The sequence below is a fragment of the Protopterus annectens genome, chromosome 3.part0, assembly GCF_019279795.1.
Source record: "Protopterus annectens isolate FY-2018-M chromosome 3.part0, PAN1.0, whole genome shotgun sequence".
Lineage (NCBI taxonomy): Eukaryota > Metazoa > Chordata > Ceratodontiformes > Protopteridae > Protopterus > Protopterus annectens.
This window is the reverse complement of record NC_056731.1, coordinates 636,166,577-636,183,268: the sequence shown is the minus strand read 5'-3', so window position 1 is coordinate 636,183,268 and position 16,692 is coordinate 636,166,577. Positions and strand designations below refer to the sequence as shown.

General features: G+C 46.8%; 1 protein-coding gene across 1 annotated transcript in view; it reads right to left on the bottom strand.

The window, feature by feature from the left end:
- LOC122796501 (anillin-like) overlaps nucleotides 1-16,692 on the bottom strand; it is a gene marked incomplete at its 5' end in the record, with an annotated part of 1,089,678 nt that overhangs the window by 96,093 nt on the left and 976,893 nt on the right.

Sequence of the window (16,692 nt, the reverse complement as noted above, 5' to 3'; positions counted from 1 at the left end):
CCTGAACAGGGGCAGTAAAAGGATCAATATTTTGGGCCTTAGCCCAATAAGAGAAACGTTCCATTTGCTTGTGTAAATCCTCCTGGTAGAGGATCTTAGTGAAGCTACTATTATATCTCTAACTGGGTTAGAGATTAAAGGAAGCCTGGCTAAGGAAGGAAGTGGAGCAACCATGCTGTGAGGTTGAGAGAAGGGATTGACCGGTGCAGCTGACCGGATTGGTGAATCAGTAGATCTGGCACTGGGTCCAGATGCCACGGCTGCACCAAAAGGTGATGATGGAGGGCAGGAACCAAACTTGTCGAGGCCAGTAAGGGGCAATGAGAATCAATTTGGCTCTCAAAGCGGTAGCTTTCTGGATCACCTGAGGGATCAGAGGAAATGGAGGGAAGGCATAAAGAAGTCCCTGGGGCCAATCCTGGGTCAGAGCGTCTCTGGGGATGGCCTGAAAGAGGAAGAGGCTGAAGAAGTCTGGACATTTGCTGTTTTGGGAGTAGCAAAAGATCGCAACATGGACGACCCCATTCCAGAAAAATCTCTTCCGCTATGGATTGCTTGAGAGACCACTCGTGAGGCATGAGAATAGCTCTGCTCAATCTGTCCGCTATAATGTTGGTTTTCCCAGGGATATGCGTTGCTACCAGAAACCGATGAGAGGAGATCGCCCATTGCCAAAGTCTGAGCTTCTCGACACAAGGGGTAGGACTTGGTTCCGCCCTGTTTGTTGATATACCAAACTACAGACATGTTGTCTGTGTGGACTGCAATTGTCCCTACGGGAAGAAAGTCGTTGAGGGCTTGCAACGTTAAAAGCACTGCTCTCATCTCCAGGACATTTATGTGCAGATGGTACTCGAGCGGTTGCCACGTCCCATGAACCATCCTGCCCTGATAATGACCCCCACCCGATCAGGGAGGCATCCGTGGTGACAGTGGCTATCGGGGACGGAGGTACAAAGCACCTGCCTTGGTGAACCTGAGACGATGTGATCCACCAAGCAAGATGTTCTTTGCATGTTTGTGTCACCAGAATCTGGTGGCGCATTGGGAGTTGCTGGTATGACCACTGCGTGAACAGCATCCACTGAAGGAGGCATGTAGAATCGAGCCAGGGAAGAAGAGTAATGGCGCAGCCATGAGACCTAATACCTTTAGAACCATTCTGGCCTGTACTTTCTTGCTGGCCAGAATGATCCTGACATGAGTCTGAATGTCTGAAACTCTTTGTTCTGTAAGGGTAGCTGACATCCGAACAGTGTTTAAGTTTGCCTATGAAGGTAATAGACTGGCAGGGCGATAAGGATGACTTTCGAAGTTGACTGAGATGCCCAAATGAGAACAAAGGTCTATTGTGTAATCCCTGGCTTGTATAAGCTGATGCCTGGTGGTGGCTGACAGGAGCCAGTCGTCGAGATCGGAAACACCTGGAATCCTTGACGTCTCAGGTGAGCCGTGACCACTGCCATGCATTTGGTGAACACTCTGGGGGCTGTAGTGAGACCAAAGGGCAGGGCTCTGAACTGGAAATGACTGGACCCCAGCCGAAAGCGGAGAAACCTCCTGGAGCGTCTGTGAATTTTGATGTGATAGTACGCATCCTGAAGATCTATTGAGCACATCCAGTTGTCCTTCTGTAAGAAGGGCAGAATTGACTGAAGAGTGACCATTCGGAATCTTGTCTTCCTGACAGACTTGTTGAGTCTGCTGAGATCCAATATTGGTCTCCAGTCTCCCGTCTTTTTGGGGACCAAAAAGAACCTTGAGTAGATTCCGGGCTCTGAATGGTCTATTGTAACTGGCTGAATGGCTCTTTTTTGCAGTAGTTTTCCGATTTCTAACTCTGCAATGTCCCTAAGACCGGTGGTACATCTGGAAGGGAACTTGAGGGAAGGGACTTTCCTCGAAAGGAATTATGTAACCCTTGGATATGATCGACTGTACCCATCTGTCTTGAGTGAGGGAATGCCAGGCTTCTGGGTACAGTGATAATCTTCCCCGACTGCCTCCAAGGAGGGACAGCCGGGCAACACCTCAGGGATGCTGAAAGGGCTTATCAGAGAGAGGCTCCCTGTTTCCCTGGTTCTTGGACCCCTCTGCCTCTAGAGCGGCGCCTGTTGTTGTTACCCCTCTGCCTCTAGGGGTAAACTGACCACGTGAATCGGCGTGACTCCTTGGGATTTACGAACCACATCTTCCCACCCTTCTGTCCTTTGGGATAAGGCCTAGAAGGGGTGGAAAACGGACTCCAACAGCAGAATGAGTCTTGCCGTCCTGCTCACACCTGGTCAAGGTCTCCTTCACCTGAGGGCCAAACAAAGCTGACCCATCAAAGGGAGAATTTGTGAAGGGCGCCTTAAAGGGATCCAAAATCACATAGCCGCATCCAGGCTTGGCGCCTAAGAGCCACACCTGTGCCTGCGGCTCTACTCTCCATCCGCAGCATAAGATATTAGCCGCATGGAGGAGTTAGCAATGGAATTGAGGGTTCCTAGCTGCGAAGCAATCTTTTCTTGAGCCCCTGCAGCTGTAGGATCCTGAACTACTTCTCCCAGCTCCTTCAGGATATCTCTCTGGAGTCTGGTGAAGTGACAAAGATCATTCGGCGAACGGATAGCAAAGGCCGCTGAGCAAAACATCCGCTTGCCGTACCTCTCCCTGGTCCTAGAGTCCTTATTAGGAGGATGGACGACGGAAGGATCTGCAAGTTCCTTTTGGTGGCCGCAGCCACCACCATGGCATCAGCGGGACACCCTTGGTTAGGAATTGTTTGTCACTAGGGGCAGTGATAAATTTAGAAGGCCTCCTAGGGACTGGCTCTACAGAGTCAGGAGCTGTCCACGCCTGTGCAATAACCTGCATAAGGGGTCGAAGGCGGAGACACCCAGGAGGTGGAGGGCCGAGATCCAAACGCCTCTAGGTATACTGACTCATCCTCAGAGGGATTGTTGGTGGGCCAGTTTCCCCTCTGTTTGAGAAGTTCTAGGATGTCTGAAAGGAGACATCCTCAGAGGGGATCTAGGGGATCCCTCTGACTCATCAAAGTCAGTATCCAGTGACAGACTGGGAGTCTACATGCTTCCTCTTACAAGTCCTCTTCCTAGGAGGATCTCCCGAAACATCAGGAGAATCCTCGGAAGAGGGAAATTCCCAATGGGGAAACCTGAGGCGGAGGATCTCTGGGTCCTGTAGCAAGAGAAGTGGCAGAGATGTCAACAGGTACCATAGAGGGAGGAGCTACGGGAACAGACTGCTGACTGATACCAGTGGCCAGTACACTCTTCATCACCTCGAATGCTCCCCTCCCAGGCAGCTCCGAGAGAACCCGCTCAAGAGCTAGGAACCCAGGAACCACCGAAAGGAAGTCTCCGAGGCAGATGTCGGAGCAGAGCTCACCAAGGCCGAGGCTCCAAGGGGAAGAGCGGGCTCGGACAAGGGTCCGATGCCACTCACCCCCTCGGAGGAGACCATGGAAGCCCGACCACCGAATCCCTCTAAGGAAGAGGAGATAAGAGTAGGGGCTGAAGGAACAGAAGGGGGTATCCGTCCTCCAGCCGTAGCAGTAACCATGCCCGAAGACTCCAACTCCAAGCTCTAGGGTAGAGTTGAAGGAGGAACTGTAGCGAGGTGTGGACCAACAGTCGTCTGCTGAGACGGACTGTGTAGCATTTGGGCCAGTACCTGTGACTTGAGTAATCTACTGACCACTCTCTCTAGGTCATGATCTGACAACCTGGATGACCTTGAAGATCGGCTCCGATGGCTCCGTTCCGATAGAAGAGGCGAGCCGGCATATCGGCTCCAAGGAAGGAGACCTCGACCTCTTCCTGGAATGGGCCATCGGGCGATACTACTGATCCTGTCGGCACCGACTACCGGAGCCGACAGAACGTCTCGATGTATCGGCTCCAGCGAGCCGATACAGCCACCAGTAACGGTGTCGGAGCCGATCGGGCCGACACGATGCCTGCGCCACATGGGTGTCGGAGCCGATCGGAGCCGACATCAAGTGGTCAAAACAGATTCGGCACCGATAGCCATCGGCGAAAGCTTTGTGGATTCAGAATCGGCTCCAGCGAGCGATCTCGACTCAGTCGGAGCCGAGGCCGCAGGCTTAGAAACAGAAGCCTGGGCCTTGGCAGTTTTAGTTGATTTTGTGGAGCCGACTTAGCGGAGAGCCCTCCGGCTTAAGAAGACCCCTGAGAATCAACTTGTTGCGCCTCTCCTGCAGGACTCTCTGGCTGAAGGAGTGACAAATAGCACATGAGTCCTGCAGGTGAAGAGGGCCCAAACAATACAGGCAAGAAGTGTGACCGTCTGTCAGAGACATCTTCTGACAGCACGAGTCACACTTCTTAAAACCTGAAACCCTCTCCTTAGACATGGTGCCTAAACACAACACACACAGACACACCAGTCAAAATTAAATTAAACAAAATACCAAGAGGTATTTTATAAAAAACACCAACACACCCTAACAGGTGGGATAGGAAAATTGACTAACAAAAAATTAAAAGAGACAGGGATTTCTGTCAGAAAAAGGGTAGAATTAAATTTAAACTATCACAAAATTAGTTTTAAACTAAAAGGGGCTTGAAATATCACAAATGTGAACTACTTACCAGGAGCTGGTAAAGAAGACCTCCCAAGCGGCAAACGAGATCTGGGTACTTACTGCCTTGCATCATGGGATATGGGGCTGCCTCGAGCTGGTAAAAGGAGTTCTCGAGCTAAAGCAAGTGCCGAGTCGGAGCCGAGGATCGGCTCCGAACCCATCAAGCAAGAATGAAGGCGAGATTGACAACTTAACATCAGTGTTTGTCACCGACTATAGTGCCAATTCAGGTACCATTAAAAAAATAATTGAGGAAGAGTGGGGACACTTTTGTGACATTACTAACCTTACCAATTTAAAAGGGAAAACCATCTTCCGTAAGGGCAAAAATATAAAAAACATTTTGGAATGGGAGATGGAAACCAAAGTCTCCTCCAACCAACGTAAAGGTACATATAGATGTGGAGCCTGTGGGCAATGTAAATATATAACACACACTGACAAAGTTTATATTCCAGCCAGAAATAGATGGATTAATGCATCCAATTATTCTAATTGCAACAGTCAAAGATGAATTTATTTAAGTATGTGCCAGGTTTGTCAAGGGTTTTATGTAGGTAAAACACAAAGACATCTGAAACGGAGGATCTATGAACATCTTTATGAAATACAAAAACAGAATTACAGTAATGCTTTATACCGACATACCCTGACATGCCCACAGGCCACATTTACATTTTTTGTACTTGAGACACAAAGGAGGGACCACAGAGGGGGTTCATGGGAGACCCGGTTAGAATACCGGGAAACTTTTTGGCAGGTGTTGCTGGAAGCTAATAGATTGCCTGGTATGAATGACCATATATCTATTTTACCACTGTTAAAATTAAAAGCTGCCAAATTATGATTTTGTTTTTAACATAGATTTTTCACAATTTTAATATACAAAGATCTTTTTAATAAAAAAAATTTATATATATATATTTTTTTGAAATGCAATTTTAACTAATTATACATAGGTTTTGTTTATTACGGTAATGCTTAACATCAGTATTTTCAGAACCCTTTGCCTTTAAAAACTAATTAAGGAAAATTAACTGGTGTACATTGATTGTGAAGGAATATATAAATGGACTGTTTGAGGAGTGATATTTTATCTGAAGAAGTCAGACAGTTACACTGACGAAAATGTTGTGATTTCATTTTGACGTTAATAATAAATATTTTATTGTGGTTGCGGTCTCCTCGTTATCTGGTATTGGCTTTGTGAGTTTAAATTATCAGTAGAGTCTCCAGGTGTTTTCTTTGTAGGCTAAAAATATGTCAATAAAACATGCATGCACCAAAGTATATATTTTGCCTTCATCTACAAGCAAATACACCACATAGGTTGTATAGAATAGAGAAGTACAGATAAGTCCCAGCAAAGAAATGGGGGATGGCGGGTGGGTAACCTGGACTGCAACAGTGAATACACTCGAACATCTACACTTATGGTAAGTGTACACAACTGTACTATGTTCTTCGTGTTTCACTGTTGCAGTCATTACAATTGGGTTGAATCCCAAAGCTAAGGTTGGGAGGCTGGAGCTAAATAGCATTAGGAGTGGCTATAAGGCCCTGCAGAACTGCAGTGGCAAAGCCTGCCCTGGATTTAGAGTAGAGTGGAAAATGATTGTGCTTTGTCAAGGTGTGCACTGAACTCCAAGTAGCAGCCTCTAAAATGCCTTTGGTTGGTACTCCCCTGAGGAAAGCTGCTGAAGTGGCTGCTGCTCTGGTTGAATGTGGGCTAATGCCCTTAGGTACTGGCTTGCCATGTTGTGAATAGCAGAAACGAATGCAGTGGCCTATCCACTTTGAAATAGTCTGCTTTGAGATGGCTTTTCCTTGTGATCATGCAGCATATGCCACTAGTAGTTGCTCTTTCTTTCTGAAAGCTTTGGTTCTGTTCAAATAGAAGCGTAGCTGTCTGTGTATGTCCAAAGAATGCAGAATTCTCTCCCCCTTATTCTGTGGGTTTGGATAAAAGGTAGGCAGATGAATAGTTTGGTTAAGGGCCACACTGGACACTACCTTAGGCATAAATGTCGGGTTTGTCCTCAGAGAAACCCTGTCTGGATAAAAAATGATAAAAGGTTCCACAGCCATGAGTGCCTGTAGCTCTGAGACTCGTCTTGCAGAAGTTATTGCAAGGAGCAGAGCTGTTTTCCAAGATAAAAACTTTATATTAGCTGTAGCAGCTGGCTTAAAAGGAGGCAGGGTGAGTTTTTCCAAGACAAAATTGAGGTCCCATGCAGGTATTGGTGTGATCTTCTTGGAGGCCTTAAATTTTTGGCCCCTCTGAGGTACTGCCTTAATAAAGGCTGAGAAAAGATTGGTGGCTTTGTATTGTAATGAGCCGAAATGGCAGAGGCATGAATTTTTATAGAAGAAAAGGATAGGCCTTTGTCCAGCATCTCAGTCAAGTATTGCAAAATCTGAGGAATATTTGGTAAAGCTGTGTCAATTCCTTGTGCCTGGTTCCAAGCACAGAATCTCTTCCATTTTCCAGCATAGGATTTTCTAGTACTAGGCCTCCTGGCTTCCAAAATGACATCCATCACCGCTTTAGTGAGAGGTGTGTTTTGTATGACTACATTATCCGCCATGCTGCCAGATTTAAGGTCTTGAGTTGGCTGTGCAGGATTTGATTGTTCTGCTGGGACAGTAGATGAGGCACTTGAGGTAAGGTCCAGGCTGGGCATTGAGACAAGTTCCTTAGGATTGGATACCAGTACTGGTGTGACCAGTCTGGGACAATCAGTATCATTTTTGACTTCTCGTCTGACCTTTAGGAGTCCCTTGGGGAGGAAAAGCAGAAGAGGAAAGGCATATACTGTTAAGTTTCTCCAGCTGAAAGATAGGGCATCCACTTTCCATGCTTGTCTGTGATAAGTCCTTGTGCAGAATCTCTTTAGTTGGCAGTTGTGAGGTGAGGCATATAGATCTATGTCCGGGCATCCCCATTTCTTTGTTACCATGCTGAAGACTTGTGGATCCAATTTCCACTTGTGGGGATCCATGAGGTTCCACTTGTGGGGATCCATGAGGTTTCTGCTTAGTTCGTCTGCCGGAGTATTTATCTTTCCTGGCAGGAATTGCGCCTGCAGATGTACTTGTTATGTCAATGCTGTGTTCCACAAAGTCATGGCTAGTCTGCAAAGGTGGTAAGAATGAGTGCCTCCCTGCTTGTTTATACACCACATGGCCGTGGTATTGTCTATCGGTAGTTGTCCCAGATGTAGCAGGTCCTTGAAGGCTGTCAGGGCATTTTCAGCAGCTAGCATCTCTTTTTGATTGATATGTAGATGCATTTGGTTTGCGGACCATGTGCCTTGAATACATCTTCCTGCCATGTGGGCTCCCCAAGCATAATCCGATGCATCCGTTGTCAATGTCTATCTGGCTGGGGGTAGAGTGAATGGCTGTCCCTTGTTCTGGTGACAGGCCTTCGCCCACCATCGAAACTCCTGTTGCAATCAGAGTATGAGAGTAACTGTTGTTTCCAGGCTGTGGCAATGTTAAGTCCAAACACTTTCTGGGTACCATTGAAGTTTCCTCATATGCAGTCTTGCATATGGAATTAGTAGAATGCAGGATGCCATGAAGCCCAAAGCCTGCAGAATTTTTCTTGCAGACAACTGGGCCTTTGTTGCCAACAGTTTGAAAGAGGTAATCAGTTGCCTTTGTTTGTCTGGCATGAGATAAGCCATCTGGGCAGTTGTATTTAAGCTTGCACCCAGGAATATTATCTCTTGAGAGGGTACTAGTTTTGATTTGTTTGTTGACTGTGTACCCTAGGCATAGTAGTAATCTCTTTACAAATGCCAGATGCTGTACTAGAATGCACTTCTCTGCTTGAATGAGGCAGTCATCCAAGTAAGGATATATTTGTATTCCTCTTTGTCTGCAGTATGAAATTACTGGTGCCAGGCACTTTGTGAAGATCCTGGGCGCAGTAGATAAGCCAAAGGGCAGTGCAGAGAATTGGCAGTGCATTGAGCCAGCTTTAAATCGGAGGTATCTTCTGCATGTTTGTCTGATTGGGACATGCAGGTATGCCTCTTTTAAATCTAAAGTCACAAGCCAAGCCTTCTTGCCCAACATGGTCAGAAGCTGCTGTAGAGTCAACATTTTGAATTTTGGAATATCCAGATATATGTTTAGAATAGATAGGTCCAGTACTGGTCTCCAGGCTTTGTCCTTTCTGGGTACCAAGAACAGCCTTGAATAGAATCCTTGTCCCTGCTCTTGCTCTGGTACTTGGTGAATGGCCCTCATGTCCATGAGGGATGAAACTTGTTTTTGTGCCTCTGCTCACTGATGTTTTGGCAGGTCTGGCAAACCGTTGGCCCTTGGCAGGGTATGGAAGTGAAACTTGTAGCCCTGTGACACTATGTCTAAGACCCATTTGTCCTGGGTTATGTGCCAGTTTTGAGTAAAAAGTGCTAGTTTCCCCCCTAAAGGTGCTGCCAGAAGATAAGTGCTTGGCGCAAGCAGGGGGAAGTCATTGTGACCGTTTCCTGTATGGCTGTGATTTGTCTTCTCCAGGTTTGGAGGTAGAAGCACCCCATTGTTTAGACCTGTACGAACCTTGGGGCTGGGATCTGCCCCTAGGGAGTCTGTATCTGCCCCTTTGTGGCCTGTCTGACACTGGAAAGAACCAATTCTTTGTAGGCCAGTGTCTGCTAAATCTTGGTGGCTGTACCTGTAAGACATCCTTGACTGTTTGCATAGATTTAGCTTTGTCCTCCATTTTCTTTAACACCTCTTCTGCTTTAACACCAAACAAAACATCATGCTGTAATGGAGCATCTAATAATTTTGCTTTAACATGATCAGGTAGATTTTGTTCCTTTAACCAAGCATGCCTACTAATGACAGAACCCGTAACTGCAGCCCTGCAGGAGGCCTCCAGAGAATCAAAACCACATTGCAAAGTATGCTTTCCAACTTGTTCAGCTGCATGCAATAAATTCTGCATTTCTTTGTTTTCTGCACATTCAGAATTTATCAATATTTTCTGTTTAAGCAGTGACATAATATATTGTTGATATTTGAGCATATGAAACTGACAATTTAAAGCCCTTATAGCCAAGGTAGTAGAAGTGTAAATCTTTTTTCCCCATCTGTCCAGTGCCCTAGAATCCCTGTCAGAGGGAGATGGATTTTTTGCAGTGGAAGCCTTGACCCCTTTGGGACCCTGAGAGATAGTTTCTGGGTCAGCAGCAGGGTTTTTGAATAAGAAAGGAGTCAGGGGTCAGACTGGACTCTGAAAATACATCATCTACAATGTCTAATAGGTGGGATAGCTAGGGGCCTTTGTTGTGGTAGTAAAAAGAAGTCTTTGAGCCTTTTCTTAGATTCTGAATAATCATTGCTCTCCCAGTGGAAAGGCTCCCTCATGGTATGTAAAGTTTCCCCAAAAGAATAATCCTCAGGAGAGGCTGAAGGGATAGATTCTTCAGCATCAGAATCCTCATAGGGAGGAAGAGAGTATTCCTGATCAGAAGAAATAGAAACCTGATCTGAAGATTCATATTCTGTCTCTTGCCTAGGCCTCTTATCAGGAGGGGGATGGGAACCCCTGATCAAAGTAATTAGGTCTTTGGCCATTTTGAGCATCTGTTTTTTTTTTTTTTTTTAGGCATGGAGGCCTGTCCATGAGGCTGTTGTACTTGTTTCTTTGTCTTTAAAGGTGCTTTAGTCTTTGCCTTTGAAGCTGAAGTCGTTTTAACATAATTGAGTAGGTCTGAAAACACCCTCAGAAGCAGATGCCTGCTCAGCGGCTCTGGGCCCATCTGAGGGAATAGATTCCGAAGGTCCAATACTTTGAGCTTCCAGCGGCCTGGTGGACTCCACGTGGGTGTCGGTAGCGGCCTGAGAGTCTAAAGTAGCAGTCGTCAGGGGCTGCGAGGGCACCTCACTGAGAACCAGCGAACGGCTTAGAAGAAGCATAGTCGGTTTTGGACCTCGGATGCCTGTCCTTTTTCTTTGCATTTCTTGTGCATTCCGGTAGTCAGATGGCTATCAAACGACATTGTATAGCTAAATCTTCTGCCAAAATAGTGAAATGCAAAATCGTACCAACGCTTAATGGTGCGTTGGTTAAATCTAGCACAAAACAGACAACTAGCAACATCGTGGTCAGGGCCTAGGCAAGGAATACAGTAAGAATGAAAGTCCTTATGAGGTATTTGCTTCCCACAAGATGTACAATTAACTTTTTCGGACATCGGTCTAGAGCAAGAAAAAAGTTTCCCCAATGGGGTACTTAGCTTTTAGTGAAGACTTCGGATCTGAAATTTGAACACGAAAATCTCAGGAGTCGGCCGGCTGGCACTTGCGAACTGCTTTTGCTTCGGGCAACGCGCGGCAAGAAAGACTGAAGAAAATGGCGTCGGCTGCATCTTTTATACCCCTGGCGCACTGACATCAAGGAAGAGGCGACGGCAGCCAATGCCGGACCTAGACTTTGAAATTCAGGCTGACGACTGAGGGTAGCCTGCCAGCAGGATAACCCAATTGTAATGACTGCAACAGTGAAACACGAAGAACATAGCCCTGAAGTGCTTGCAACGCTAATAGCACCATTCTAATCTCCAAGACATTGATATGCAAATGAGTCTCGTGCTCTTGCCACGTGCCTTGGACGGTCCTGCTGACATAATGTCCCCCCCCCCCCGATCTGGGAGGCATCCGTGGCAACTGGAGAAGGATGAACGAAAGGCATGCCCATGTTGAGATTGCTGGTCTGAAGCCACCAGCACAGATCCTGCTTGCACTTGTCTGCAATCAGAATGAGAGGGGAGAGCGGGAGATGCTGTAGAGACCATTGGGCAAAAAGTAGCCACTGAAGAAGCCTCATGTGTAGTCTCACAAGAGGAACTAGCATAATCGTGGCAGCCATGGTCCCTAATAACTTTAGGACCACTTTTGCCTTGACCTTCAATGGTAGCAAAGCATGGACCTGCTGCTGTAAAACCTGAATTCTCTCTTCTGGTAGGAAGGCCCTCATGGGCACTATGTCTAATTCGGCGCTGATAAAGGTAACTCGCTGCGAGGGCAAATAGGCAGACTTTTCCCAATTCAGAGTAATTCCCAGACTTTTGCACAGCGCAATAGTGGCGTCCCTGCTCTGTAGCAGTAGATGACTGGGTGGTGGCAGACAGGAGCCAGTCATCCAGGTACGGAAACATTTGGAAACCCTGACGTCTCAAGTGAGCCATTACCACTGCCATGCATTTGGTGAACACCATGGGGGCTGTGGTGAGACCAAAGGGCAGGGCGCGAAACTGAAAATGACTGGCTCCCAGCCGAAAGCATAAGTGACTTCTGGATGCCCTGTCCATCTTGATATAGTAGTAAGCATCCTTGAGGTCGATGGACCACATCTTTCCCTAATAACGGGAGAATTGACTGTAATGTAACCATGCAGAACTTGGACTTCTCTTACATGAAGGTTCAAACAGCTGAGATCCAAGATGGGTCTCAGGTCCCCTGTTCTTTTCGGCACCAAAAAGAATCTGGAGTAAGTCCCTAATCCTACTTGGTCTGAGGGGACAGGTTGGATGGCTCCCTTTGACAGCAACTTTTGTACTTCTAAAGTTGCAGAATCCCTTTGACTGGGTGGAATGTCTGGGATTCTATTGTTTGGAGGGGGATAAGAAAGAAGGGGAATATGATAACCTCTGGAAATGATCTCTAATACCCACTCATCTTGGGTGATGTCTCGCCAGGCTTCTGGGTATAGAGAAATGCGACCCCAGACTGGCTCCACAGACGCACAGTTGGGCCTCCCCTCAGGGGGGCTGGTGGGGAGAACCACTTAAGGAATCGCAGTCTCCCTGGCTACGTGGGCCTCCTCTGCCTCTAGGGCGGCATCTACCTGAATTTCCACCCCCTCCTCTGCCTCTGGAAGGGGAATCACTCTGTGCGTCGTGAAAAAACTTTTGCGACTTTCTGAACCACAATTTTCCACCCTTCTAGCCCTTGGGGTAAGGTCTAAAAGGCATGGAAAAATGGACTCCCACGGCAGACAGGGTTTTTCCTTTCTGCTCACACCAAGTGAGTGTGTTCTTCACCTTGGTTCCAAATAAGGATGAACCATCAAAGGGGACGTTGGTGAAAGTAGACTTGAAAGCTTCCGTGAAGTTGCACAAGCGCATCTAGGAATGTCTCCTAAGACAGACTTGAGAACCCGCAGCCCTGCTCGCTCCGTCTGCTGTGTAAGAGATCAGCCTCATGGAGGAGTTGGTAATAGAATTTAGGGTAGATATCTGAGCATTGACCTTCTGAGCCACAGCATCAGAAACATTACCCTGTAGAGAATCTCCCAGCTCTTTTAGGAAATCTCTCTGGAGCAGTGTAAAATGCGACAAATAGTTCAGCGACTGCAGCGTAAAGGCTGCTGAAGAGAACACATGCTTTCCATACCTGTCCATAGCCCTAGACTCTTTGTTAGGAGGATGGACGGTAGATGACGTTTCTGCAAGTTCCTTCTTGGTGGCTGCTGCCACCACCATGGCATCTACAGGAACGCCTTTCGTAAGAAATTCTCTGTCAGGGGGAGTGGACAAAAACTTGTTGGGTCTCCTTGGGACCGGTTCTACAGTGTCTGGAGTTTCCCACACCTTTCCACAAATGAGGTCCAGGAGCTTGTCGAACAGGGGAGAAACCCAAGAGGCGGAGGGTTGGAACCCAAAGGCCTTCAGGAACACTGACTCCTCCTCAGAAGGGGCTTTGGAGGGCCAGTCTCCTCTCTGTCTCAATATTTCCAGGATATCTGAGAAAGAGATAATGTCAGACGACTTGGGGAACCCCTCTGACTCCTTGAGGTCTGTGTCAGACGTGAGAGACTCATCTTGGGAGTCAATGTGCTTCCTCTTGACCACTCTCTTTCTGGGGAGGCCTCAGAAAGTTGGGGCCCACTCATGGAGGTATCCTGAGGCCTTGGGTCTCTGCTGTTCCTGGATAGAAGGTGATCGGAGACTGATATCAGTGCTGGAGGGGGAAGAGTGTTGGTGCCGTAAGATGCAGCTGACGACCTGGCCAGCACACTCCTCATGACCTCAAAAGCTGATCCCCCCCCGGCTCCAAAGGTCGACTAACAGTGGAAGATACGGTAGTAGCCCTCTGAGCAGAGGAGATGTGGTCCGAAGCAGATATCAGGTCCACACTCACCCAAGCCAAAGCACAGAGAGGAAGGCTGGGAGCTGAAGATCGATCAGAGACCTCACTCTCGGGTCCGACCAGTGAACTGTGAATCCTGGACCCTGTGGACGGCGCTGACTGGGTCGGAGCGGAGATCAGAGCAGAGATGCCAGAAGGGGCTACTGGAACCGACCTCATGGCTTCTGACGGAACCGACAGCTCCGGCGCCGAAGAAAGGCTTGGAGGAGGAACAGCCAAAGATGAAGGGATGATGGGGTCCGGAGCAGACTGGGCCGGAGCCGAAAGCAATTTAGCCAGCAACGATGACTGAAGCAGTTTCTTCACTCTATCGACATCATCGGAAAGGGTCCAAGTGGACCTAGAGGATATGGTCTGGGATCCGGATCTCCGTGCAGAGGGAGACCTGTGAGTCGCAGAAACCGGCTGAAAAACTGGAGACCAGCTCCAAACTGGAAATCTGTCACCGGCTCTGAGAGACTGGAAGCCAATGGCGACATAATAGATGTGCTGCCTTCTGTCGGCCCCGAATTCAGTGGAGCCAAAGAAGCAACTATAGTTCTGGTGAGTTTCTCTGGCAGCTCCGAGGAAACTGACGGAGCTGGAGAGCGTTTCTTTGAGGATTCTTTGTCTGTTTTTTTGTCCAGTTTGGAAGGAGAGGATCTGGAAGTAGAAGACCTCTGCAAGTCTTCTTCAAAGGAAGGTTTCAGCAATCCTTTTAAAATAAGCTTGTTCTTCCTCTCTTGCAGCACACGGGGACTGAAAGCGTGGCATAATAAGCAGGATTCTTGGAGATGAATAGCCCCCAAGCAATACATGCACACCGAGTGCCCATCAGTCAATCACATCTTATTATTGCATTTCACACACTTTTTAAAGCCCGAAGGCCTGTGCTCTTTAGAATCCTTGGACATGCTGACAGAAAAAAATCACACACACACAGGGAAAAACAGTAGGGATGCCTTCACCAAAAAAACAACAACGATAGAGCATGGGAAACTACAGCCTCTAACTGAAAACGGCCTAGAGACTGCGGGTTACCCACAGGGAGGGCTAGGTCCTCTAAGATAAACGGGCCTAGCCCAGGGAATGAGCAGGAAAAAACACCAGAATAGGCACACAATAAAACCAGCTAACAGGTATACTACAAAATTACAGAGAAGGACTAGGTCCTCTAACTGAAATGGGCCTAGCTCGTAGACACCAAAAAAGGAACGGGATACCACGAAAAAAAGGACCAACAGAACAGGCCATACAACCAGCAGAAGCAATATACACACACCAGCTATGAAAATAGCTTTTGGAGCTACAATATTGAGAAATAAATAAAAAAATTGTACTTAGCCAGGACCAAGAGCGAGACCATGTCCAAGCTATAAGAGCGGCAAAAGAGATCTGGGGATAGGCGCGTTGCAGCATGGGATACCCTCTTAGCCACGAGCCAATTGAAGACTTCGAGCTAGAGTATGGCTGAGTCGGAGCCGAGGTTTGGCTCCGAACCCAAGGGTAAGAATGTAGGCGAGATTGGACTACATAACATCAGATATTTACTACCTTGCTATACCTCTTAACATAATCTGAACAGCCTTTTTTTTAATCCATGACATACATGTTACACCCATCAAGTTTATAAAGTCTGCAGACAATGTTTACAAATCATGTTATCTATCTTGGTAAAATTTATTTTATTTTTATTTTACATTTGTTTACCAGGAAAGTCCGACTTGGAACAGAACCAATTTTCAGTGGTGGCCCAGGAAGAAACGTTCCAGATGCACGTCTTTGTAACGTGGGAGGAAACCGAAGCACCCAGAGCAAACCCACACAAATGCAATGAGGACATGCAGACTCCACACAGAAGGCACTCCAGCCGAGAATCTAATGGAGAACCTCTTGATGTGAGGTGACAATGCTACCGCTGCACCACCACACCGTCCAAAAATTAAGCTTCCATTTCCGAATTTAAGTCATTTTCCCTCACATCTCCAATAAATCCCAAACAGCCATAGCCTGCAGAAAATTGCTTCTGATTTCACCACCAGTGAGAAAGGAAGCCTCTCACAATTACTTACTGAGAGATTAACGGAAACGAGAACAGCATAGTAGGGTGTTTGGATCAGGATCTACAACGTCCAGGGTACTGCGCAGAGTTCGTGTGGCAGTACCTTTTAACACTTGATGGGGATTACACTACACTGAAAAATGTTTATACTTCAAGGGGTGTACATACACTTGGGAAATCAGATCTGGCTCAAAACAAGGACCAACACATTAGTCTCCGATGACAGTTATTTCACTGCAACACTATCTGCAGAGAAGAAAATCGGCCGAAAAATTAATAAGAAATTTTATGAAACTAGTGTATTCTGAAATACTAAACTTGAATGTGAAAACTGATGAAAACAGAGCTTGGTTTCTGTAATACCATGAGCAGCAGTGGAAAATATGTGGAAATAAAGACCCATTCCAGTGGGTGATTCCCTGTTAATGCTGTGTGGAGTATTTTCTGATATACTGTTTCACCTGTATACATGCAAGCTCACAAGCACAAACATTTTACTGTGGAAAGACTGTACCCACACATTGTGAGAAAGTGTGGTAATCCGCTAAAGTTAGAACTGTTACTATATCAGTGGGCAGAAAGTTTAATGCCCTTATTCTTGCTAGAGATTTTTGATGTGAAGTGTAGCAAATTAAAAAAAGAAAAGAAATTCTACAGAAAAAATATTTTGCATCAGTTTTATTTATACAGATATATGTACTTTGAAACATGAAGTACACAAACACTGAACTGCAAAACACTGATCCCCCTATGATGGAAAGCCAAACTAATGTTGGGAGACTGTAGCTTCCTACACCCCCTGCTAACTATACATGCCAACTCCAAGATCACTCTTTAGTGGAGAAAGGGCACATTCCCGGATTCCCAC